Source organism: Hirundo rustica, chromosome 3 (assembly GCF_015227805.2).
Source record: "Hirundo rustica isolate bHirRus1 chromosome 3, bHirRus1.pri.v3, whole genome shotgun sequence".
NCBI lineage: Eukaryota > Metazoa > Chordata > Aves > Passeriformes > Hirundinidae > Hirundo > Hirundo rustica.
Genome location: NC_053452.1, coordinates 11,813,725 through 11,837,637, shown reverse-complemented (window position 1 = coordinate 11,837,637; position 23,913 = coordinate 11,813,725). Strand labels below are relative to the sequence as shown.

The window sequence follows — 23,913 nt, the reverse complement described above, 5'->3', positions numbered from 1 at the left end:
TTTTAAAATTTGGCCAGATCCTTTGTAAGGCAGAATCATGGCACCAGGGGCTCTTTGCCCACCAGAACATGGCAGAGTCACACTCAAATTCCTCATTCCTGGGGTTTGTGTGGAGAGGTCCCCACTAAGGCAGGGACTGTTGCAGGCCAGGATATTTCTAGAATAAGCAGTCCTGCATGGCGGCAGGGGAGAGATCTCACCTAAATGAGAAAAGGAGGATCTTCGTAAAGCTTCCCACTAAATTAAAAGTTACCAGCTTTTGCTTCCAGACCTGCACCTGAGCAACAGCCCTGGTGTGGAGCATGTCCAGGATCCGACATGGAAATTGTGAGCGTGGGAGGGAGCAGCTCCAGCCTGGAGCTTTGAATGATAGACAAGCCTCCTGATAAATAATTCCTGTTAATGTGCCCCTCTGAGGATCATTTCATCCATCTGTGTGGCAGCATTAAGGCAGGGAGAGCAGATGAATGCAGCTGGATGAGGCTCCACTGATGTCAGACACATCCCTGCACATGGAACTGAACGAGGAATCGTGACCTCAGCAGTTAAAGCTCAGCATTATCAGAGCAAGGTAATCACCACAGAAAGCATTTAAAATTTGTTTATGCTGGTGGGTTCTTGGAGTATGTGCTGATGTCTTAACCTGACCTGAAAGCTTCAGTTTCTGTAGGAAAAGAAAGCATGTTGTCAGGAAAATGAATAAGATCAGGGAGAGGGCTAAGAATTTAACTTTTTTTTCCTGTAGTAGTTAATGGCCCAGCTGCATCTGACAACTTTGTTTTGTCAAATAACATGGTCTGATGTGTATTTTTCATAGAATCATGGAATGGTTTGGGTTGGAAAGCACCTTAGAACCCATCCAGTTCCATCCTCTGCCATGGCAGAGATGCCTTCCACTACCCCAGGTGGCTCCAAGCCCTGTCCACCTGGCCTTGGACACTTCCAGGAATAAGGCAGCTTCTCTGGGCAACCTCTGCCAGGGCCTCACCACCATCACAGAATTTTTCCCTAATATCTAATCTAAAACTATTCTCTCTCATATTAAAGCCATTAAGATTCTAATTAAGTGCATTTCTGATGCATCTAGAAGAAATGGAGGAGTAAAACTATGGTGAAACACAAGGAAAGAGAATAATGTTTGGAAACAAGGGGCAAAGCTTTTTGCAGAGAATTGTGCAGGTTTTTGTGGGACAGATAAATGCTGAGGATTTTGGTCAGCTTTCCTCCCCATTTCTCTTTGGGTAAAGAAACCTTGCTGCATCAACACCTTTGAGGCATTGAGCCTCAAAGTGCTGCACCACAAAAGTGGCTTTGAAGGGCCAAGAAACTTCCTTTGCAGTTGTAGACATCCCCTGTGCTTGGATTTCTTCTGGACACAAGAGCAGGTCCCAAGACATTTATGTCAATTTTTAATGTACTGCCTTGAACACAATGGGAATGTCTGCAGGGGATGTTGTGGTACCCTGGCCCCGAGCCCCTGCCAGCTCTCACTAATGCTTCCTGTCCTTCCACAGGGATTCCTGCCAGGGCTCCTCCCGGCTGCTGGAGATTGCTGTGATGCTGGCAGGGAGAGCAGGAAAGCCATCTTGTCTTCACACTGTCAGCATTTCCACTGCTGACTCCGGTGGCGTGGGAAGGAGACAGCAGCTGGCTGAGGCCAAGGCCAAACTTTTGTAAGTGCCCTGTGCTTGAGTCATTTTCCAGGGTTGGGGATGTTGGGCACATGGAGAAATAGGTCTGGGAGCTCACGGGAGCTGATGGTGGAGAGAAGACAGCTGAGAACGGAAGCTCTGGGGTCGGGGTAGGCACAGACACTCAGGGAGCGCTTAGAAAAATAAGATTTTCTCACCAAAAGTGTATTGCCAGGCCTCTGATGTGCAGCCTGAGAGCAGAGTTACAAATGGTCTGCGTCTCCCTGCTCTTTGTATCTCCTGGTAGAGCCCCTTCCTGTGTCCCACACACCTTTCCCTGCAGGCACTGCATGGGGATACCTGGAGGAGTGTTTATTCCCTGATGCAGAATTTTGGGCCGGGCAGCCTCCTGGGCTGGTTGTAGAGAAAAGGCAAACTAAGGACTGAGGATCAGACACATTTATCTGTTGGGAAACAGGAATATCCCAGTAAATCCATTCTGGGAAATGCATTGCTACGTGTTCCTGAAGATTAAGGGTGTAACCCTGAGCTGGGTGTAACCGAGATGCTGAGGAGAAGTAGGGTTCTGTGCGGAAATGTTTGTGAAGAGGAGCCATCCTGCTTCCAGACACGCTACACACAGGCAGGGAGCTGAGTTTTTCCTCTGGGCAGGTTCTTGCCCATCTTTGATTTCCCTCTCAAGAGCTAGGCCAAGTCTGCCAGGAGAAACAGCTCCAGTCTGCGGAGCCCTGGAGAGTGCCTTGGAGCCGCGCTGTGTGTCTGCAACCAGGAGTTACAGGTGAAGGAAAGGTGTGTCTGGTGGGGGAATGGATCTCAGTCATGCTGGGAACCTGTGGAACTGGAACTCCCTCATAACGGGAGGCTTTTCCAGTCTAATGGAACAGCGAGGGAGTTTTTTATTAAGGAATGATTTCTTGGTGTGCATTTTTATTGTGTTCTTGGAAATTGATGCCATCCTTGAGTAGATTTTTTTTTTTTTTTTGAGTTTTAGTATTGCCTTAACAATTGTGACTCATAATATCTCATCTAAGAGGTGCTGCTTTTGTATCTGCTTGGAAGTCTCCTTTTACAAATTCAAATGTGCGTTGGGGACGTGGTTTAGTGGTGGCCTTGGCGGCGCTGGGTTAATGGCTGGACTCAAGGATCTTAGAGGATTTTTCCAACCTAAACCATTCTATGATTCTCATTTTGATTCATTTTCTTTTGAATGATGCATTAGGTTATTTAAACTAGGATTTCTTTTTAAATTATCTTTCAGAGAGGTTTTGCAATATGATTACCCGTGCAGTGTTTTCCCCTTGCTGAAGAAGGTGTCGATATGCACATGGATCTGTTTCTGTGGGATGAACAATAATATTGAGTGTGGTGCCTTGATAGATTTTCAAAAGGAAAAAAAACCCAAAGATTAAATGTTGCTTCAACTGTGAAGAAATCTGTTTGCCTGGGCAAAATGTGCGAGAGAAAAAGCCTTGGGCTTCAGGGCCAAACTAACTACAAAGTAACGGGGCTGAAGGGGAGTGACTTTGCTCAACATTGTTGCTGCCCCTTTCCACTCCATTTAACAACAGCTTCTGTCATGACCATTCATTCCAGTCCTTTCAGTTTGATTAAAGGAGCAGGAATGTGGGAACAACCTGTTTGTCTGACTGGTTTACACACTGACATTAGGAAGTGCTGCTAGTTCACCTTGTGAGTATTCCCTGCTGAATTGTCACCAGGCTATAGGCTTTGGCTTTCTAACTCTGCAAGTGGAAGGTGCACGCTGAAAATCAAATTGGTGCAGTAGTTTTTAAAATTAAATGAGCACTCTCTCTGTCAAACCTGGAAATGCTGCTGTGAACTATCAGCAGCAAAACACTTGTACCTGCCCTGCTCTTTACCAAATACCAGCTCTTTAAAAAGGAGAAAATGACTGTCAGTAACGGGGATAACTGGTTGGAGTCCACAGTGCCCCCTGCTATTGCTTCTCCAGGCATTCATTCCTACCCAGCTATCTCCATGGGAATCCATGTCCCACCCATCTTTGAGCTGTGGGGGCTAACAAATCCTAAAATCCACTGCGTGCACTTGCTCACTCCCAGACATTGTAGACTTTTGTCCCTTCCAGCCTGCTTGATGGATATTAATAATTGAGTGAAGGGTGATTTTTTTAAGGATATTTCTTAACATCCTAGTATTTGAATATATTTTAATAAATTTGTATCTATATACACACATTTTTGCTGCGTCCCAAGGTCTGGATATGAACCAGCACAAGTGAGAAACATGGAAGTACGTTCTTAGAGCTTATCAAGAATCTTGTCGGCTTCATGGGGACAGAATATTTTAAAGAGGCTTTCTGAATGCCAGAGGAGTTTTCCCAAGTTTAAGGGACTTAGTCTCTTTGGAGTCTCACTGGAAATTGGGAAGAGGACACACTGCAGGGGCTGTAAGGAGGTGGCTCTGGCAGGGCAGTCTTGGAAACCAAAAGAGAACAAAATATCCAAAAGAGCCTGACTGATAATTTTGACAGGCTGGAAATGAAGCAATATTCCAGAGATTATGCCAGGAAGTGGATATTGGAAATTTTGGCAAAACAGCTCAGTGTGAAGGGGCAGGAGCCAGATAAGTTTAAGATACACAGAGGAGAGGAACTCCAGACAGCAGTTAAGTAGCAGTGAGTGAGGGGATGAAGAGCAGGAGAGAAGGGAGTGATAACCAAGGAGCCAAATGAATCCAAGAGTGGTTTGTTGGTTTTTTAATAAAAGACATGGATAGCACTGGTCCATAGCTGTATTGCAAGCAAGAGGGGAAGGAGAATGGACAGGAGGGAAGGAGCATGGGCATGAGGAAGGTGAGGAGGCAAGCAGGGAGGCCAGGATTAGCAAAGGAAACCTGAAGCAGCAGTGTCTGCCTCTGACCTTGGCTGTGGAAGAGGGGAAAGGAGGAAAGGCGCACTGGCTGTGGGACAGCAGTTTTCTCCGGAATGACAGGCAAAATCCTGCCCAGGAAAGGAGGAAAAGGGAAAGCGTGGTACAAGGGCAGCCGGAGCTGTGTTCCAGGGGCTGGGTTGCACTGGCAAAGGGAGGCTGTTTACGTGGGAAGGTGGTAGGACTGGAGCAGCAGGAGAGGATGACTGCAGTGGAGGAAGTCAACCCCGGGATGGGGTTTCCACTAGGAATGACAGAGCAGCGGGAGGGAGAGCAGCACTAGAGGAAATGGATGCTGGGGGCGAGCCAACATTGTCTTTGCGATAGGAGAGGGTGTCAGAGGAGGAGGAGCAAGGAGGCTGGAGAGACCCAATAACCAAATAAATGTAAGAGAAGGGAAGGGGAGCCGGGAGCGGCTGGATAACACCCACGGGGAAGCTGCGAGCGAGGGCCGGCGGAGGGGGAAGACCTGGCGTGAGCACAGGGCAGGCCCGAGCAGCAGCAGCAGCAGCAGCAGCAGCAGCAGGTGAGGATGCGGCTGCGGCGCGGGCTGCGGGCCGTGCCGAGCCCCCCGCGCCGCAGGGCCGCCGCAGGGCAGGGGCTCCTCCCGCGCTGTCCCCGCCCCCCGCGCCCCCCGCTCCGCTCCGCGCCGGGCGGGGCACACGGAGCTCACGCAGCGCCGCGCGGGGCTGCGGGCACCGCACAGCGCGGAGCCGCCGCCCGGGCAGCGCCGAGGTAGGGCCGGGAGCGGGGAGCGGGGAGCGGGGATGGGGGCGGCCCCTCCTCCCGGGTACGTGCGCGCAGCGCGCAGCGCGGGCGGCTCCCGGAGCCTCTCCGGAGCCCCGATCGGCGCGGAGCGGGCTCGGCGCTGTCAGAGCCGCCCCGCCCCGCCCTACCCTGCCCTGCCCTGCGGCGGCCCCGGCCCGTCCCCGGGGGCCGCGGCCGCCGCCCCTTTCTCTCCCTCCCCTTCCCTCCCTCCCCGCCCGCGGTGCCGCCTCCGCCGCGCAGCCGCACGCCCCGCGCGGTGCGGTGCGGAGAGCCCGGCTCGACTGCTGCTCCTGCGGTATTCCTTGCTGGACCGATGTAATTCCTTCTCTGTTTTTCTTGGTCGGGGCGGGACGCGGGGGGCGGCGCGGGGCTGGCGGCGCGCTGTCAGCCGGGCCCGCTGCGGAGCTTTGTGTGCGGGAGCGCCGCGCTGACCCCGCCGCGCTCCGGTGCGGGGCTGCGGTCCGGGCGCGGCCATCGCCCGCCGCGGTGCCCGCAGCGAGCGGCACGATGCGTGGGCTTGGTTCGGTCGTCTCGGGGCTGGCTCTGGCTGTTAGGTGGGTACAGGCCCGATTTAACAAAAAAAATATGGCAGACTTGTGCTAGAGACTGGGAGACTGCAGCAGCTCTGAAAAAAACCTTGTTCGTGGCACCGAGGCTGACGTTTCATTCGGTAGCTGATGTTTTTCCTTTTTGGAGTGATAATACCGAGCTAGAGTGAGCATTGAATTTGTGACGGTGATGTCTTAATCGTGAATGAAATTGCATTCTTGTTTAAAGGTGAGTAGTGATCCGGGTTTCTACGTTGTGCTCTGCATCTTCTGTAGGTATAAATGCTAAATATTCAAGATAAGGATTGCAGGGAGGGGGAATAAACGCAAACTGTCAAGATCCGGAGCGTTCGGCTCATCCTTCGACCTTTATTGACAGGATACCAGCATTATGAAACCTGCTTATTGAACAGTTCGGGAAAAGGGCTGGAATTCTCGCAGCCCGGCATCGGGCTGACAGGCATCTTGGGGAACAATGCTCCCCGGAGCCGGGGTTAGAGAGGCAGAGCAGGGAGAGGAATTTATTCCGAGAGATAGCAGCCGTGTGGAAATGTCAGGGGAGGCTGTGACTCCTCAGGCCATTGCAGGAAAACTCCGCTGGAGGAAGGACTTGCATATGCTCAGAAGGCTCTGGAGAGAGTGACAGGAGCGAAAATGGCATGGGAGGAAGGGCTGGGAAGGTAGGTGATGGCAGCGGGATGTGATTTTTAAAGAATTGCTCTTATCCTTTAGCGTTTTTTTGTCCCCCTCCATGTTTCTGGGGAGAACCGAAATGGCTGTAGTGGTGCCTCCATGACTTAGCAGTGGTTGTAGGGCTGCGAGGAGGGGCGAGGAGCTGGCTTATGTATCACAACTAGTGCTGAAGAGGCAAAAAAATAGGGAATATTTTGTTACTTCATGCAGGAGCATCAGCGTGGAGTTATGAATGTGAAATCAGGAGGTTAGGTTCTGGAACAGAACGCGCTTTGGTTTTTTCTGTAATGCAGGTTAAGTGCAGCAAATGACACTCACTAAAGCAGGATGCAGCATTTTGGGATAAAACAGAGGCTTGCAGCAGCCATGTGGCAAAAAGCGATGGAGATGCTGTTTCATCTCTGTGGTGGCACAGATCCTGCAGCTTTTGGAATTGCTGTGTGTCACTGAACCCTACCTGCACTCAGGAGAGGGGCAGAGAGGGGCAAACCCCTCTTGCTGAATATATGGAGACCAGGATACTGCCATGTGCTGCTCCAAGAGCCCCTGGGGGGCAGGAGGACAAACCATTTTATGAAAGATGTTTTCTTTTTCCTTCATCATCTACACAACGGAATCAGTTAAACCCCCTTTATTGGATGGGCCTGGATTGCTCGTTTGCATTACGTCACCTGACTAAGGATTTATTTTTCATGTGGGTCAGTTACGAGATGTTATACTTGCAGTTGGATTGCCTGCAAAATAATTGTATTTCATTAGCAGGGAGCGCGTGGACATCTTTCATGGAACACAGAGGAGAAAGTCTGTTTATGCAGGTGTTTAAGGGTCAGACTGCAAAAGTTATTTAGACTGTTAATCTCTATAGGCAGCTAAATTCCTTAGTCATCCAATCCGGGCACAAGTGAACAACCAGTACAACAGTTTATCATTGCCCATTAGTCATGAGTCAGCTACTAAATCCTGCCCAGACTGGTGTCTGTGGCCACAGGCTTCCTGATTGCCCTTTCCCCAGGGTCTAGGAATGCCTCTGGAAGTGTTGGAGCCTCAGGGGCCGGACAGGTGACCTGACGTCAGGGCAAGGAGCCACCAGCTGCCCTCAGATCTCTCTGGCTCAGCTGAGGTTGTACAGGAGAGCGGTGCAGGCTCTTCCCTGTGGTGCCTGGAAACTCCTGATGAGACCAGGCCCGTGCTCCATGGAGCCATAAGGGCTTTCCTGGCGTCCCAGCTCCTGCCGTGGGCTGCTCCCGTTCCCAGCTGATGGAGCTGGGGAGTTTGCCAGCACCTTGGACCCTTACCTCTGCTGAGGCTCATGGCAGCTTTCCCAAGTGAAACCAGCAGGAATCTGGCCTAAAGGTGTGCAGTGTGAAAATCCAGTTTAAAATCTCCCTTTAAACCCGAGAAACCGTCTCGTGTTGGATTGTTCTGACCAGATACCACTTGTGTGGAGAAGCAAGTGTTGGAGCTGCAGCTCCACACCGAGGGAGGTGTGATCCATGGGGATCCGCGTCCTGCAGAGCCTTGTTTGGAGCCTGCTTCCCCCGCTGCTGGGCTCTTTTCCCCCCACCCACATGTGGTTTTCGTTTGTCAGCCTTTCATTATTGCTCTTAAAATGATCTGTTGTGAATTTGTTTTTCTAATGAACATGGATACAACGTTGCAGCAGTTACAGCTGGACCTTCGGAGGCTTTTCCTGTGATGAAAAAAGGGTTTCAGAGAGATTACATTTTTTTTTTTTTTAAAAAAAAAGAACAACATAAGAAAAATTCTTATGCCCAGTAGACCCCAACTTATTCAACAGCTTGATCAGAGTGACATAGATCAATTCTATATGCATTTAAATAGGCAGCTTTTTTTGTCCAATTTTATTTCTTTTTCGTGTACTGTTAATCCCAGACACCTTTTTTACTGTCAGTTCCTCATTAAAAAGGGCCAGTTTTGCATGGAAAAAGCTTTGATGTGTATTGTTACGTGAGGGTTGAGTTCATAACAGGTTTTATGGCTGGGGGGGGCTGTGTCTGGAAGTGTTATTTCTGCTTGCAGTGAAATGTATGTGATTATCAAAAGGTATGCACCAATGTATAAAGGTTGTGCTCAGGGATTGTGTACATCTCCCCATGTCCAACATAGGACAGATTAAGGCTGAGGATTATATTGAGCTATAGTTTATCATCACTGTTAACATTTTTCTCATCATCTTCTCTGTGAGGTTTTTTTCTCGTTGAACAGTGATAATTTCAGGATGTTCTCACTTTGTCATGTCTTTTCACTTTTCTGCTATTCTCTTAATATATCACTTGACTGTTTAATATATTTACTCTCCTATTACATTGCATAAACTTATATTTGTTTTTGAGCTGCGTGTGTTTTAACCTACCAGAAACCCCTTTGGTGTGTCACCGCTGCCACCAGAGAAACACATCTCCGCCGCTGTGCAGCCACTTTTATTCCACAATGTGCTGAGTGTTAGAACTTTAAAAAGAAATGGTGAGTTGGTTTGCTTTGTTCAGCAGCCCCTCATGTCGAGAGGGCAGTGGGGACTGAACAGAAGAGGCACTGCATGTGAAGCCCTTGTGGTAGCAGATGCTGACCCACACCTGTTGGATACTGGGAATAGCCTCGCTGGTCATACCCGTGCCCTTGGAACAGGAGAGGTGTGTCATTAACACTCTGTCCTGAGAGCCAAAAATACTCTGCCACCAAACTGTTCACAGGTAAATGTTCCAAATTTAGCAGTTTTTCTGTTTACTGGGATTCCAAACATAGGCTGTTCCCTTTCTGGGAGAAGTCGCCGGGCCCGCTGAGCAATTTGCCTGTGATCTGTGAAACATGTTCAGGAACAGTGTTCCTGGATTTTGTCTCAGGTTTTGTTCATGTGTCCAGAGCTGTGCACCAGAGGAATCAATTTCTCCTTCTCTGTGAGAATAGGAAACACAGATACAAATAGTCAGAGAAGCTGTGGGTTTGCCTTAAAAAATGAAATGTTTGTATTTTGTTTTTAGGACAGGAATAAGAACTGACTGACAGCTCAGTTTGATTGGTGTGACCACTGGGTTCGGTTTTGTTAATCATGTCTCAATACAACATGGAATGATCCCTGGAATGGGCAGCTGCTCCCCTGCATGAGGTGTGGGCTCTGGGAAGAGGTGTAGTTGCAGACCCTGATTTAGGATGTGACCGGAGAGGAAGGAATGCAGACCTGGAGCCACCCAGCCGTGCCCCACTGCCCATGCGAGTGACCGGCATGGGGTTAATGGGTTTGAAGCAGCCAGCTTAATGAATAAAGCATTTGTGCTTCGTGTGTTCAGTCTCCCTGTAGGAAGTGCTGGAGTGGCCGTTGTGATCCTTTCTGCCCTCAGTCTGTGGGGACTCAGACACCTTTAGTTCTGGCTTTTGTTTTTTCAGCTTGTCTCGAGGTTTTGCAAAGCAGCATCACATTGAGGCAATGCCTGTGCTAAAGTCTCCTGGCCGGGGCTGCAGTAGTGCCTGCAGAGATCAGGGAGGAGCATGCCCCACCCCAAAATGGTGAAGTTGGATTTTCCATTTTCCCCCTTCCTTGGAGGCGTCAGTGGCCGGGCCTGGGTGGGAGGTGCTCCGAGGTGACGCAGAGGTTCCTCTCCAAGCCTGGCCCTGACATTTTAAGGTTATACTGATTACCCACTTTATCCCAGGCAGACATTTTTCCCAAGCCAGATCTACAGGCATCGTTGGGAAGTCTTTCGTTTTTGCTGTGGGATTCAGCCCCAGTAGTGCTCCAAGAACGTGGTCAAGGTCTTCTACAAGGAGTTGTGGGGATTTCCTGCCATCCAGCAGTAATCCTGCAGCTTTTGGTTTTGTAAGTTCCTGCCTTTTGTTCTGAATTAATCCTATTGCTCTGTGGATTGATTCATCAGAGAATAACATGGGATATCTGTTTTTGGTTCTTACATGATGAAAGGGAGCCTTGTGTTTGGAAGGGCAAGGAAACTGTGCATGGTGAGCTCTGGCAGAGCCGGGGGTACAGTGGAGGTGATCACTCTGGGATTGTGCACCAGGACCAAAAGCTGATTTTTCCCACTCATGGAGTCAATTTTGCTTAGTGCCTAGACACTACAAGTGCTTCAGCTAATTATAGCAAGTAGCTCCTCTGGTTTTTGGCTTGAAAGGGGGAAGGTGCTGCCTGCTGTATGTAAACTAATTTAACGTAGATACACTTATTTGAACACCCACAGGTTTTGGGTTTGGGCATTCCAGGTGTTGGCTTTTGTCAGTAACTAAACCAGTGCTGAGGTTTTTCTTGCCAAGGGCTTTCACTGACTTTTCTCTTAGTAAACAAATATTCAATGAAAATATTTCAGGGTCCCTGCAGATGGGGTAGATGGCTTGTGGCTCCGGGGTACCAGCAGCACACACATTTATAGCAACTCTGGAATGCAGCTTGGAGTTAATTTTTGGAAAGAGACTTTGGGCCTAGATCTGCCTTATAAGGTCTGGGTGTTTGATCCAGGAGGATCATCCAGTAGATCACCCTTTGCTAGAGCCTGGATCATGCAGTGAAGAAGTCAGGAGAGTTCTCCATAATTTAACAGGAATTCTTGGTCGTGTAGGATCCATATGGGATAAAGATAACCTGGTTAGTTTAACAGTTGCTTCTTTTTCGTAATGTAAAATATTGTGACTTCATTTGGAGCGTGATGCCACGCTCTACAACAAACTCTCTACAATTTCATCATAGTAAAAGATGAATGGATTAATTGCTTTTTATTTTTAATATTTTTAAGGGGTATTGTTTTCTTACAGCATCTTATTTTAGATGCTTTTAGGAGACTAGGTCCTCAGCCTGAAAGAAACCTGGTTGACTTTGGTGGGGCTGCACTGGTTATCACAAGTTGAAAAATCTGCCTTGCAGTTTTCAAGTTTTCATAAAACAAACACTGGAGCCTGTTGTGTTTTATTCTGTTGGTGTTTTTGGCATCAGAGAAGCTTTTCCTGATTGTTTTCCTCATTTGAAGGCTGATTGTACTGAGTGACCTCTTGCTACTAAAGGGTGGGTCAGTTTATGTGGGAAAGTCTTAGTCAATGTGTCTGGGAGATAAGTGGGACTGCATCCCAACGAGCCTTGTGCGTTAAATACTGGAATGTGCTGGGGACCTGCCAGGAGATTGGAAGCAGGACTCTGCGACAAGCCCAATGCAGTCACACTCTCCCTAAAATAGCACCGTGGATAACAGGAGATCTGCAAAGTTATCACTTACCTCATTTTCGCACAAATTCTTTCCTAAAAATGGATTATTGACTGAGGGTTCAGGCGGGTTTTTCTGGTAATATATTCCATTTACATTTTGAGAGCAGTCATCTTAAATCCCTCTTAAGTCTTTGGCTGCAGGTAAGAGGGGAAAAAGCTGTGGTAAAACCACACAAGTTCCCAGCACAGGAAAAGCCATTTGTATCATCCTCATCATCACCTGAATGAGCAAGGAGATGGGTTTTACCTCAGCGTAGGTCAGTAGGAGCCTCTTCAAATTCATCTTGAACAGTCTGGACGTATCGAGGCAGAGATGAATCAGTTTAGCGGCCTCAGACGTGCCTGGGCTGGCTGTGGGTGACAGGCTTTTGGCACCAGCCCCTGCATGCAAACAGCCAGTGTTTGGATATTCAAATGAGGAGTGGCTTACCACTGCAGACCGTAGATGGTTTTGTTTAAGGGGAAAAAGAAGCAAATTTGATTTTCGGCCCCACGTCAAATTTGTCAAGGGAAGAATCTGATTGTGCCGCTTTAGTGGTTAGCATAAGCCAGTTAAACTTTAAACCTGGGGTGCCCGAATTAGTTTCTTACGGAAAGAGGATGAGGTGACTGCTAAATGGGATAGTGTGAGGAAAGTGCGGGGGCGGCCGGGTTGGGAGCAAGGTTGGGAGATCCTGACTCAGCAGGTGGTTGTTTAGCCCTGGTGAGAGGCTGCCCAAGAAAAGCATGGATCCAAATAACCATTCCCGGGATGTGTGTTTGCACTGCTGCAGGGACCTGCACAAGGAGCTCTGTGAAAGGGAAAATAAAAGTGGGATTGTCAGGGAAATCGTAAGATTGAGAACAAAAAGTCTGGAGTGCTGTATGTCGTGACCTTTTGGTGCCTGCAGATTTGAGGACGAGCTGTGCTCTTGGAAAGGCAAATGGATTAGAGGTCATTTGTGGAAAATATCCCTCAGCTTCTGGTGTGCACCGCCAGCCTGGTGTAGTTCAGCTCCCGAGCCCCACAAGATGTGACTCCCAACAAACCTGGACCAGGAGTGACATGCCCGGCACCAGGAATCAGATGCACAGGGATTGTGCTTGGAGCAGAGCAGTGTCATATCCCCTGTGCCACCGAGGTTCTCCGTGGGGAGGACACTGACTCAGCTGCAGCTGCCAGGCTCTCTGTTGCCCTGCTCCACAGTCCCTCGGGAAGGGAAAGCTGTGGCCCTCAAGATGAAGTGGTCGTGCTCTGAGCTTGCCTGGGAAGGAGGATGTGGCGCAGCAACCCCACCCCTGTGCCCACCGGGGGGATTCCCTGACCCCAGGTGCCCCGTTGATCCAGCTTTGCAGCTTCCCAGCGCCCGGGTGTGTAAAGGAGATTTATTGCTGCTCCAAGGAAGGACGTGATGACATCAAACCCAGGTAAAAGGGAAAGAGAGGCGAAAAACTGCAACCCGGTGGGGTTTCAGTGAGCTCTGCCTTCTCCAGTCTTGCTCACTTTCAGGTTTTGTATCAGGAGGCATAAAAATTTCCAGAAATTGCAGTTTATGTAAGAGATGTGAATAATGGCTAATAATAAGTGAAACTGCCACGAGGAGCTGGAAGAGGGGGGAAGCAGGTTATTTTTAGAGATCTATTCTCATTGTATGCTAGACAAACAAGAATAAGGTGACTTTGCATTAAACATATACCACAAAGAAGTAAAGATATTTTCCCCAGACGAGTCCCCATGGCGCAGTAATGGTCTGTACTATCTGCCATCTTAGGAATGAGACTCAAACCTGCTTCTTCACTGTTCAGTAAGAAAAAAGGGACTTTCCATGCTTATTTTCGTTGCAGTATTGTGATTCTTCTTGCTCTGTGAAACTTGAGAATGAAGTATCTGAATCCCAACTTGTGCCAAGTTGCACAACTGCATCCTAGCATGGGATGTTGTGTCCATTTACATCGTCATTCTGGGACTTGAGGTTTTAAATCCTTTTCATAGAGAAATAAGAATATCTCAGAATCACAGAATTAACTAGGTTGGAAAAGATTGAGATCATTGAGCCCAGCCTATATCTGAGATAATTTTGTATTGCTCAGTTGTGTTTCAGAACCATTTTAGAAATGTAAAGATTGTAAAAAAAGCTACAAGATCCCAAAATGTCGGAGTCAGGGATGGTGATCCCTTTCCATAGGCAGGTGACAGGGAGCACACAGCTCTTACCTAGCTGTGTTTTTAGTCGGAGCAATCCTAATCAGGTAGTAAATCCCGAGTGAGATTATGCTGCTGCAGCAAGTGCGGCAAAGATCAGCTGCAGGGCTGGAGCAGGATCTGGAGATGCCTGCTTGGATATTCACTGAGGCAGACCAGAACTTTGGAGGCTTTGTAGGATCTTCCTCTGAAGGAGTGGGGAAGAAGCCCGGTGAAAACAAACGATGTGTTGGCTGCAGCAGGGCTGACAGGTGAGGAGCACATGGACATTCCAGGACGAGGCGGAGCGCTGAGGGATGTTTCTACAGCTGCTGCTGACCAGCAGAAAATAACACGAATCACTTGGGGTTGCAGTGGCACAGGAGAGCTGCTGCAGAGTTCAGAGAGTCCCAAAGTTCCTCGGATTCCTGGCATGGGGTGATGAACCCCCGCGTCACCTTTAGGGCAGTTTTCTGAGCAGAGCATCCATGTTATTCCAGGGTGCCTCTAACAGGAGGACAGCTGTTTGCAGTTTTAACTTCTGGTTGTCATAAGCTGTGGCAGGAATCCAGGGAGCCATGGAAGAGCTCTGGGCCTGAAATTAATTTTCAGCCAAGTCGATTAGATCGGCGCCCGTAGCAGACTTACCACTACGATTTTATGTGTATTTTGGGATAAATGCGGCCCCTTGCCGGTGTTTAGTAGCTCGGCCATCATATCTAAAGGAGAGCTAGGAGGGCATGCAGATACATAAATCAAGGAACAAAAATATCCTTGTATGCATTTTTAATGCTCTGCTTTGTGGATTGATCAAAACAGTGCAATTTGATGGGGATGAGCATTGAGAAATGGTCACTATGCAGCAGCACAGCTGCTCCATCAGAGGGGAATGAATTCCCAAATTGCATCCCAAGCATGTTATTAGAGGATTAAAGAGCTGGGCGACTCACCTTGGCTAACTGTCCTGAAACTGTGCTTACACTCATCATACATATAAATAACTATTATGCAAATATTACCCGAGCAACAAAGCAGGTTTTGAATTTGCTTTGTGCCTTGCAAATGACCAAGCCTCTTGTCTTAGTGTTCCAAATGATAATCTTGTTTTGCCCAAACACAAAGCACTGAAATTACCTGTGTAGTAATTGGAATATACCACTCAATTCCTGTTTCTCTGAATTGGTCTCCGCATACAGTAGCAGACTGGAATGTTTGGTACACAATTTCCTTCCTTGATTAAGTTAAAATCTAAGAAGATTTCCCGTGTGGGTTGTCAACAGGAGCAATAAGTCTTTGTTCCTTTTAAAAATCTGCCCATTCTGGTTTTGACTGATATCACTTGCTGCCTGCTAATATCTTCTGCAGAGAGGAAAATGCCTCAGTTTGTACCAGGAGAGGTTTAGGTTGGATAGTAGGGAAAAATCTTCTGTGGGAAGGGTTGTCCAGCCCTGGCACAGCTGCCCTGGAGGGATTTAAAAGCTCTGTGGATGTGGCACTTGGGGACATGGTCAGTGGTGGCCTTGTTGGGTTAACTGTTGGACCTCAGAATGTGTCAGGAATCAGAGGCTGGATGGATGCTGGATTCTGCCTCTAAGTGCTCGTGGGTTTTGTGCTGATACTTGGTCCTTGAATATTGCACCTCAGGGATCTGTTCCCCAAGAATCACTCGGAAAACCCTTTGCTACTCCTCGGAGAAGTCTTGGATGTGACCTGCCATAGAGAGCTTCCTGTTCCCTGGGGTAGTGGTTTGGGAATCAGGGTGTTAAGATGGGAGGCTCCAAAATAACTGCAGATAATAATCACCATAATAATAATAATAATAATAATGTAATAATAATAATAATAGTACTGTGAAGTACTTGTAACAGCTCCTCCATCAGTGCAATGACCATGTCAGCCTTACCTGGGGTTTGGGTTTGGGTTTCTCCTACAGGGACTGATGAGTGACACATTTGGGGAACTGATGTGCCCTTGCGTTTGGTGACTGGCACTTGGCACATATTCTTAGATTTATTTTTAGAGAACCCAGGTCTCCTCAGGGACAATGAGGAATTTTCCTGGCTCTCTTGGCAGGAGTTACTTTGCTTTACTTGTTCCCGATGTTGGCAGGTGGTAGCCATGGGAGCCAGGAGGTCGGATGGGATGGATTGGAATGGGATTAGCATTAGGTGTGTTTGGAAGTGTGTTGTTTAAAAGTTGCATTTTGTGGTGGGGGAATCCAAACAACCCAAATTCATGGGCTTGTTCCTGAGTTACTGGGTTTAGAAGGAAGGCCAGGGGCTGTCTCGTGGTGTCAACAACAAGGGGGAGGAGACGTTGTAATTTGAGTGTCGCAGCAAACAGAAACCCGGCAAAGGCCAGAAGAAATGCAGCTGAGGGAATTTTTATACCAGGCTTATGGTTAATTTTAGCTGGGAGTTTGGGATGTAGGTTTTTTTTAATGTCTTTTAATTTTAAGGGCTGCTGAGGGATGGAGAAGAAAGGATGTTGTGTGCATGTGCCGACCTTCCAGCTCCGATTTTAGCTGTGACACCTGGCTGGGCTTAGCAGATGGATGTTGGAAAACTTTCATAATTAGTAATTTTGTGCTTTGTGCATGGTGGTTTCTGTTGGAGGCTATGGTAAGTCTCCCCCACTCTGTTTCCTTGCAGAATTCAAAATGGCATAGGAAGCACAAGCCTTTGCACAGAGCTTTGTCACAGCCTCCTCTTTGGTCACCTCTCCCTATTACAGTGCTGTGATTGTGAGGCATCCATAAAGACGGTGCTTTACTAAAAATAGTCCATTCCTCTTGCAAATGCTATTGCAATTCTGATATTCATATATTAAACCTTCTCTGCAGTGTTAAAAATAGCTGTGAACAGAGACATCCTTTCCTTATTCTCAGCTGAGGAGTTTAATATTGAACGAGTCAAAGGCTGAGCCCTGAGGCTGGAGCTGTGTGGGAGTTGAGCTGAGGATTCTTCACCGCTGTTTCTTCACCCCTCATCTGCTGGGGTTGTTGTTGACCACAGAGGACAGGCAGGTGGGAGAGAGAAGCAAGCAAGAAGTGGATCAAAAGGAAGTGAGAAGTAGCCAAAAGAAAATGGAGAAAATAAGAGTGGAAGGAAAGTGAGAAGAAAAATGGGGATTTAAGTAGAAAACTGCATTGAGAGTGTTTCATCAGAACGAGGCTCCGATCCCGATGGCTGCCAGACAAGGATTTGGGGACCACCTGGCAGCGGGTGTGAGGCAGACCTGCCTCTTTCTCAGGGCTGTGGGTACAGCCCTCCCTCCGTGTCTGTGGCAGGAGCACTGCAAATTGCAGCAAGCCACTAATTGCCTTTGGGAGGCCGCTTACAAGGGTGGGACCATCCCGAGGATTGAACTCAGTGGGAAGATCAAGGGCTTGGCAAGTCGGGTTGTGTGCTCCAAGTGCTGATATCCTCGGCCTACACGTTTCAAGAATGCACAAATTGAAAAGCAGGTGTTTATGTTCCTCCCCCTTCCAATGCTCTTGTGCATTAACTAATGCAAAATTTAATAATAAAATACCATTTCAGTAAAATGATTTCCTTCCATTTGCCATCAACAAAAGACATATTGGAAAAGAGAATTTCCTCTAGAGTGAAATAAAGGACAAGCAAACAGAAATGACCATTGTAGATTTAAGAGGGAAAAATGGATTTATCGTGTGGCTTGAAAGTCATCTTAATGATATTATGAGGCAAGGAAGGAACCAAACAACCTTTTTTCACAGAAATGAAGCCCAGGAAGGCTTTCAGCAAACACTGTTTAGCCAAAAATAAGGGTGAAGGAAAATCTAATTTGACCATATAATCCTGTTGGTCCAGGTGAGTGATGGAAAGACTGCTCTCTTTGCCTTAGAATTTCCAAGGGAAAGGAGATCCTTTTTCCCCTTTCTGTAGGGAGACCAGCACTAACATTTATCAGCTTAAGTTGGGTTCAACCAGTTGTGCTCAGCTGCAAACCCCTCTAATGACCATCCATCACAGCTGGAGCCTTCTTGGGAGAGAATCCTGGAGCAGGTGGATCCCACGCGGCAAAACCAGAATGCTTTTCTCTGACAGTATTATCAGTAGCCTAACAGGCTTGTCCTGGATTTCCCCCAGCAGGAATGCCACTTTGGCTGTGGGGACGTGTGCTGCCAGAAGGCTGGCAGTGAGGGAAGAGCTTGATAAATCTCCGTGTCGTCGCTGTGTCTGGAATCACTTTGGGATCACAGCACTCCAGCGCCCTAACACTCCCCCTCGGTGCCCCGGCAGCTGTCTTCGGAGCTCTTCCCTCCTTTAGGAGGTGCTCCAAGAAAGGGAAGGTCCCTGTGTGTCCTCCTACTTCCCCTGGCACCCAGCCACCCTGTTCTGGTCACAAAGCCCATATCTTGGAAACCCAAAAGGGCACAAATTTCAGTCACAAATGAAACACCAAAAAGAACCAACACGCTGTGGACAGGGCATGGCATGGCTAGTCACACACCAGGACTCAGTGCTGGTCTGCACTGGCCTCTGGCTGCTGGTCAGGGTCTCTCAATCAGCCAGTGATTTTTCTCTTGTCCAGGTGACCTGTTGTTGAAAGTGGAGCCAAGATTCCTGGGCTTAGATTTGTATCAGGTCCCTCAGGTGTGGTACTTGTGCCTGTTGCACCAAAGGCAGCTGTCTTAGCTCAGATCTGTGCAGAAATGAGTTTTAGTTCCCCTTGCTTTAGCAATCCAGGGAGAACTGAGTGGCTTGTCTTTGAAAGGCAGTGCTGATGCGGTGAAACGTCCGTGTGTGCTGTGCAGGGAGCTGCCCTGCAGGCCACCAGTGTCCCCCTAATGTCTTTACCTGAGTCCTATTAACCACTTTATATACAGAGATGTTGACGCACTTCTCACACCATATTGGTGCTGGGGTGAGCAGTTAAGTGCATTATTTTAATTCAGTAACATCCTGGAGGGATTAAATTCTTCACACTGGCATTGTTTCCTGGGCAGAGCATGCTCACAGGAGATAAGAGAGATTATCCAGGCCTCCCAAATAAGTTAATTTTTATTCTCCTCTGTTACATTTGAGTTATGGATGAAGATGGGTGAGCGGTGTCACTTCTGGATAGTCCAGGTGTGGAGGTTGTGCATTTCCATGGCTGCGATGGCACTGCCTACTGGTGGCAGCGATCTTGATACTTCCTGTCAGGTATCACCTTCACTTTTAGGTCTGGCAACCCTACATCTTTTGTCTCCTTCAGCTTTATTCAGTTATTTTCATTTTCAAATCACAGTGTCCTCATGAACCTGCCAGCCTGTGCCCAGGTTGCTGCAGCCATGTCTTGGTTTTTCTCAGATAACTTTTGGAGGATATGAAAGTAAAAGTATCTGGAATATCTTAAGGGACCTTGGCTTCAGTACTCATTTTTCATTGACAAAAATCCAGACCAGCTTTGGGAAGGTGAGCAAAATTGAAAGTTACGTCAAGAAGAATGCTGAGCGTTACTCTGTAAGGGAAGGAAAAAGAAGCTGTTCAGACTTATGGCTGGCTGTTCTCAGGAGGGCTGAATTTCAGATCTCTTGCCCTCAACTTGCTCATGAACCATCCTTGATTAATTTAGTAACAGGTCCAAGTGGGAGGAGGGAGAGGGAGCAGTGCTAGTCTTGATGAAAGAAAATCTGCCGGAGGAGCAGGCGAATCCAAGCTGTAATTCCTGCCAAGCTTCAAATATGGCCCTAATTCTTCTGATTCAGAACCTCTTTTCTCCTAATCTTGGCATGGATACCTGCAGGCAAATTTGTCCACGTCTTCATTTGTCAGAGTAAAGCAGTGAGGGCTGAGGTAGAGACCAGAATTCCCAAGACCCAGATTGGGAGAGCCTTCCTGGGAGTAGGATTTGGGCTCATGTGTGCTCAGGTGCCCTGTGATCTGGGGAGAAAGCCCTAAATGGGGAAGAATAAAGGCCAGACCAAGCCCTATAACAGCATTCCCCGACTAGGGAATTCCTGCATAGCCCGGTGACCACCAGCTGCTCATAGGGCTCCTCCCAGGATGTTTTGTGGTGTGTCCACTTTCCTGTTTCACTTGCACTGAAGTAAATGTACTGATGGGTGTGATTTTTTTCTTGGTTGAAAGTTTTGTGGGTATTCCCTGGACTTGCAAAGCAGATGATGACTTTTGCCTGCTCTGACCTTGTGAGCCTTCCCAAAGCTTGGGCAGGGGGAGGTATCCTGAAATCCCTGTGCTAGAGACACAGCTGCTGTAGGCTGACTGTTTGGGATAATGAAAGGAGGGAGATCAGAGTTTTAGCCTCAGGCTTGGAGCATTGGAGACCCAATAAATTTGGATGGGAGTTGTTGGTGTCCAATACCTGTGAAAATGAAGCTTCCAGCATTTTGCTGCAGGTAAGGAAGAGGCTCTGGGTTGGGACCTCGGTGCTGTTTTGTGTCAGATGAGATGTCTAGAGTTACAGAAGTAGTTGCTTTGGGGGTAAAATGTTGATTTTGATATTTTCTGCCGGTTTTGTTGCTAAAAGGAGAGATGGTGAGGCTAAACTTGAACCCCTCGGTAGAAGTGGTTAATTAACGTGTTGTTTGTGCTCACTCAGAGTTACAAAACAGCAGGGAAAGGTTTAACATCAGAGAGGTAAAGTGAAAATACGAGTATCCATTTCCCCAAACCCACAGTCTGTCCCATTGCAGGTTTATTTATTCCCCTGCACAGCCAACTCTCCTGTCGGACAGTTGAGCATGGCTGTTCTATTTTAGCTGATAATTTGTCTGTGGTTAGGTTACTCCTGACTGACACATCCACACAGGAGCCCAGACCCTCCCCTTGTGCCAGTGGGAGATGAGGTCATGGATGCCTGCTTTGGCCTGGGAGGAGGCTGTGAGTAAGGAGTCATTTTTGTCCTGTGAAATGGCAGTCCTGGTGCCTGGCTGGGTCCATCTCGGACGGGAGGCGGGAGCTGGCAGCCCTGCACAGAATGTCTGAGGCTCTCCGTAATTTCCTGCTCTCCAGATCCCCCTCCTGCCTGGAACCCACACCCTGCTTTGTTCTGGGTTTGGCCAGCTTGGAGAGGTGCCTTGCTGTGCTACAGCTCTCAGGACAACAGATCCACCTGGTCTCAGCGTGCTCCAGACTGTGGAATTCCAATACGGGATGGCGCTGGGGCGGTGTCAGTAGGTGCCAGAAATACTGATCCCAAGGGATAAGGGGCTGTAGGGAAAACGGCCTGGTTTAAATCAGTGTTGCTGTTCCTGCCATATGTGTGGGCTCCTGGCATTAACTCCGGCTTGAATGGTCCCCAGTTTTGAATTTCACCCCCTCTGTGTTTCCTGTAACAACATCTTTAAATCTTGTGCTTCACCGGGATCCTGGAAGAATCCGATAGCAGCCACTGGGGAAGGGAGCAGAGGAATACAGAGGAGGGTGCCTTCCTTGTGATGTTTGAGATTTTCAGCAGCCTTCAGGAATTTAGAGGTTTTAGTTTAAATCAGGGGTTTTATTCATCTTTCAGCTGATTTCCCTAAATTCACGGGTAGCTCAAAGCTTCTGCAAGAACACAGCACTGGTAGTTTTGCTGCTTATACCCACTTCTATATCAAAATACATCACAGTAGGCTCTGAAGAGTGTGCAGCAGAACTGAGCTGCAAAACAGCCCCTCTGTTGTTGTACAGAACCTCTGGTAACTTTGAGCGGTATGAAGTTTTGATAGGCATTAAATCTTTGTAAAATACCCAGTACAACTCTTGTGTATCTGCAATTAATAAGTAATTGAGCCATGCCAAAGTCAAGCAGGCACAAATCCCCTTTATACCACACTGTACCATCTGTCTAATCTATCTGTGTCAAATATGGCTTGTTTGGGTCTGTCCTTCCACAGGCTGCTCTGGGTAGATTAAATTAAAATTTCTGGTCAGGGGAATACTGTTCATGTTTTAGCTCAGGTAACAATCGTGTTTGGTGCTAGTTTTTGTAATGTATTTGGTAAACAAGTATGTGGTAGTCAGCACAAGTATCTTTTTGTCATGGTTGACCAGAGGGATTTTACAGTTCCAGCACCTTTCTAGCAATTCTTGTGGAAGAGCTGAGGGAAAGGATCGTCCTTCAGGCACTTGCAGGTGGACAAGCACCGAAGTGGATCCTGTAGGTTCATCTATTGCCCAGAGCTTGTTTTCTGTTTGTTCTCTGCTACTCTGGGAAGGCTCTGTTTGCCTGAAACTTGCATTAGCATGGTGGAATGTCAGAAAGGAATATTGAAAAGGACTTGGTTTCCTTCCTGCTCCGTTGTGCCAATCTGTGAGCTGGAACTGCTGCTGGAGTGCAAGGAACAGCACCGCAGTGGGGCAAAAATGAACTCTGGGATTTGCAGGTAACCTTTTCTTTTGACGTTTTTCCAAAGCTGGTGCAGTCCTGTGTGTCCTTGTGGATTACAGAGATTGCTGTGCTGGGAGCTGCTGTTGGAGAGAAGGAAGCTCCTTTTGGAGCAGAGCTGGGGGCTGTGGGCATGAATGCATGGCTTGGGTTGCGGTGACTTGGGTGTTACTCCCTCCTCTGCACAGGAGATGCCTGGTTTTGGAGAACAGGGACATTTGCAGGGTCCAGAGATCCCAGAGGGGCTCCCAGGCAGGTGGGCCTGCAGGAGGGATGCTTAGGGGGAGTGGGACTTGTGCGTCCACGTGGTTCCCGGGTTCTGATGGAAAAGGTTCAGCTCTGCTGCTCCTGCCCTGCCTCTGAGTGTCTGCACACCAGGCCCCAGTGGGTGCCAGCCCACTCCTGTGGCTTGGAATGGGGGAGTTCTCTCTGGGGCTGCTGTTCAAGCAGCACAGACACAGCCTGCACTCACATTACCCTCTGGAGAGAACCAGAGCGCGGAGCTTTTCCGGAGATGCCTGTTTGGAACAAGAACAGTCTAAAATTTCTGCATTTTTATTTATTCAGTCACATTACCTCGCTCCGCTGCTCACCACCTCCCCTCAGCCTCACTCAGGGCTTTTTTTTTGTCTCCATCCTTCACTTGCATGTGCATTAGAGGGAGAGATCCCTGGTCTCCGGACAGCTGAGCCTGCTATGCAGTGCCATGCGAAGGGAAAGCAACTCCAGCCATTCAGGAATTAAAATGGCTGAGGTGGAGTGTGGTGAGTTGTAAGATGGAGTCAACCAAGCAGATCATTCCAGAAATTACAGGGGCTGATTTTGCTGTCCCTGGTGAAGTTATGAGGCTTCCCTTGTGTATTGTGTTGGCACTGATGGCATCATTAATAGAGATGTTTAAAATCCCACCTTCAGTGCTTCTGTTCAGCTGCATGTGGTGCAGCAGTAAGAACCAACAGTGGGATCCTCTGGAAGAGAAAGGGCAAAGCCATGCTTCAAGGTCTGCTTTAACCTCTTGCTGCCAGTGCCTGGCTTTTCATGGAGAGTATAATAATTGAAAAGCTGGCATAGTGTAATCCTGAGGTTTATAGTAAAGCCTCTTACGAGCGCATCACGCATTTTCAAACACTTCCATTAATATATTCTCTTGGAGAAATGCTCTGATCCAGGCGTTCTCTGGGTTTACCGTTCCAAATAAGGATGCTTTAATTACCGGTGACCTAATTTGAATATGGGCTGGACTGAATTCATTTAAAATATTGATTGTAGCACATTGGATTGGTTATGCTTTTGGTTTATTCCTGGAGCAGCCACCATCCTCACTCAAACCTGGATTTTGCGGTTCTGTCTTACCCCAATTCCCCTCATAAAGGGACGCAGCGCTGATCTGATCCTTTTAGTTAAAAGTCTTGTTGTGCTTTTACATCTTGTTCCTCACTTTAACCGGGGGTTCTGGAGCCTGGCGCGTGGGTGGAAGCCAAGGAGAGGACGGTGGTCAGGGCTCCAGGAGACATCTGGTCCCATCCCAGGCGTGTGTGAGGTCTGGGAGCTGCAGTGAGGCTGCACTTTCCCCAAGGAACTGTTACGCTGCATTTTTCGGTCAGGAGGGGAACTGGGCCTC

The 23,913-nt window shown here is 48.1% G+C and overlaps 1 protein-coding gene and 1 long non-coding RNA gene across 6 annotated transcripts in view; both read left to right on the top strand.

The window, feature by feature from the left end:
• Nucleotides 1–426: 426 nt before the first annotated feature.
• On the top strand, nt 427–2,422 carry LOC120749791 (uncharacterized). The gene is made up of 3 exons (XR_005699786.1): nt 427–571; nt 1,515–1,673; nt 2,335–2,422. It is a non-coding gene; the product is annotated as an uncharacterized LOC120749791 (long non-coding RNA).
• A 2,523-nt stretch (nt 2,423–4,945) lies between these two features.
• The window catches only part of SPTBN1 (spectrin beta, non-erythrocytic 1), a 116,059-nt gene continuing 97,091 nt past the window's right edge, over nt 4,946–23,913 (top strand). Inside the window, exon 1 of one of the 5 annotated variants that reach the window (XM_040057498.2) lies at nt 4,946–5,087. The gene's annotated coding sequence lies outside the window, so the exon portion shown is untranslated. Of the gene's footprint in view, nt 5,088–5,266; nt 5,297–5,551; nt 5,645–6,087; nt 6,107–10,305; nt 10,403–23,913 lie in introns of those variants that run through there. The other 4 variants (XM_058419635.1, XM_040057496.2, XM_040057500.2 and 1 more) reach the window with 4 other exon arrangements.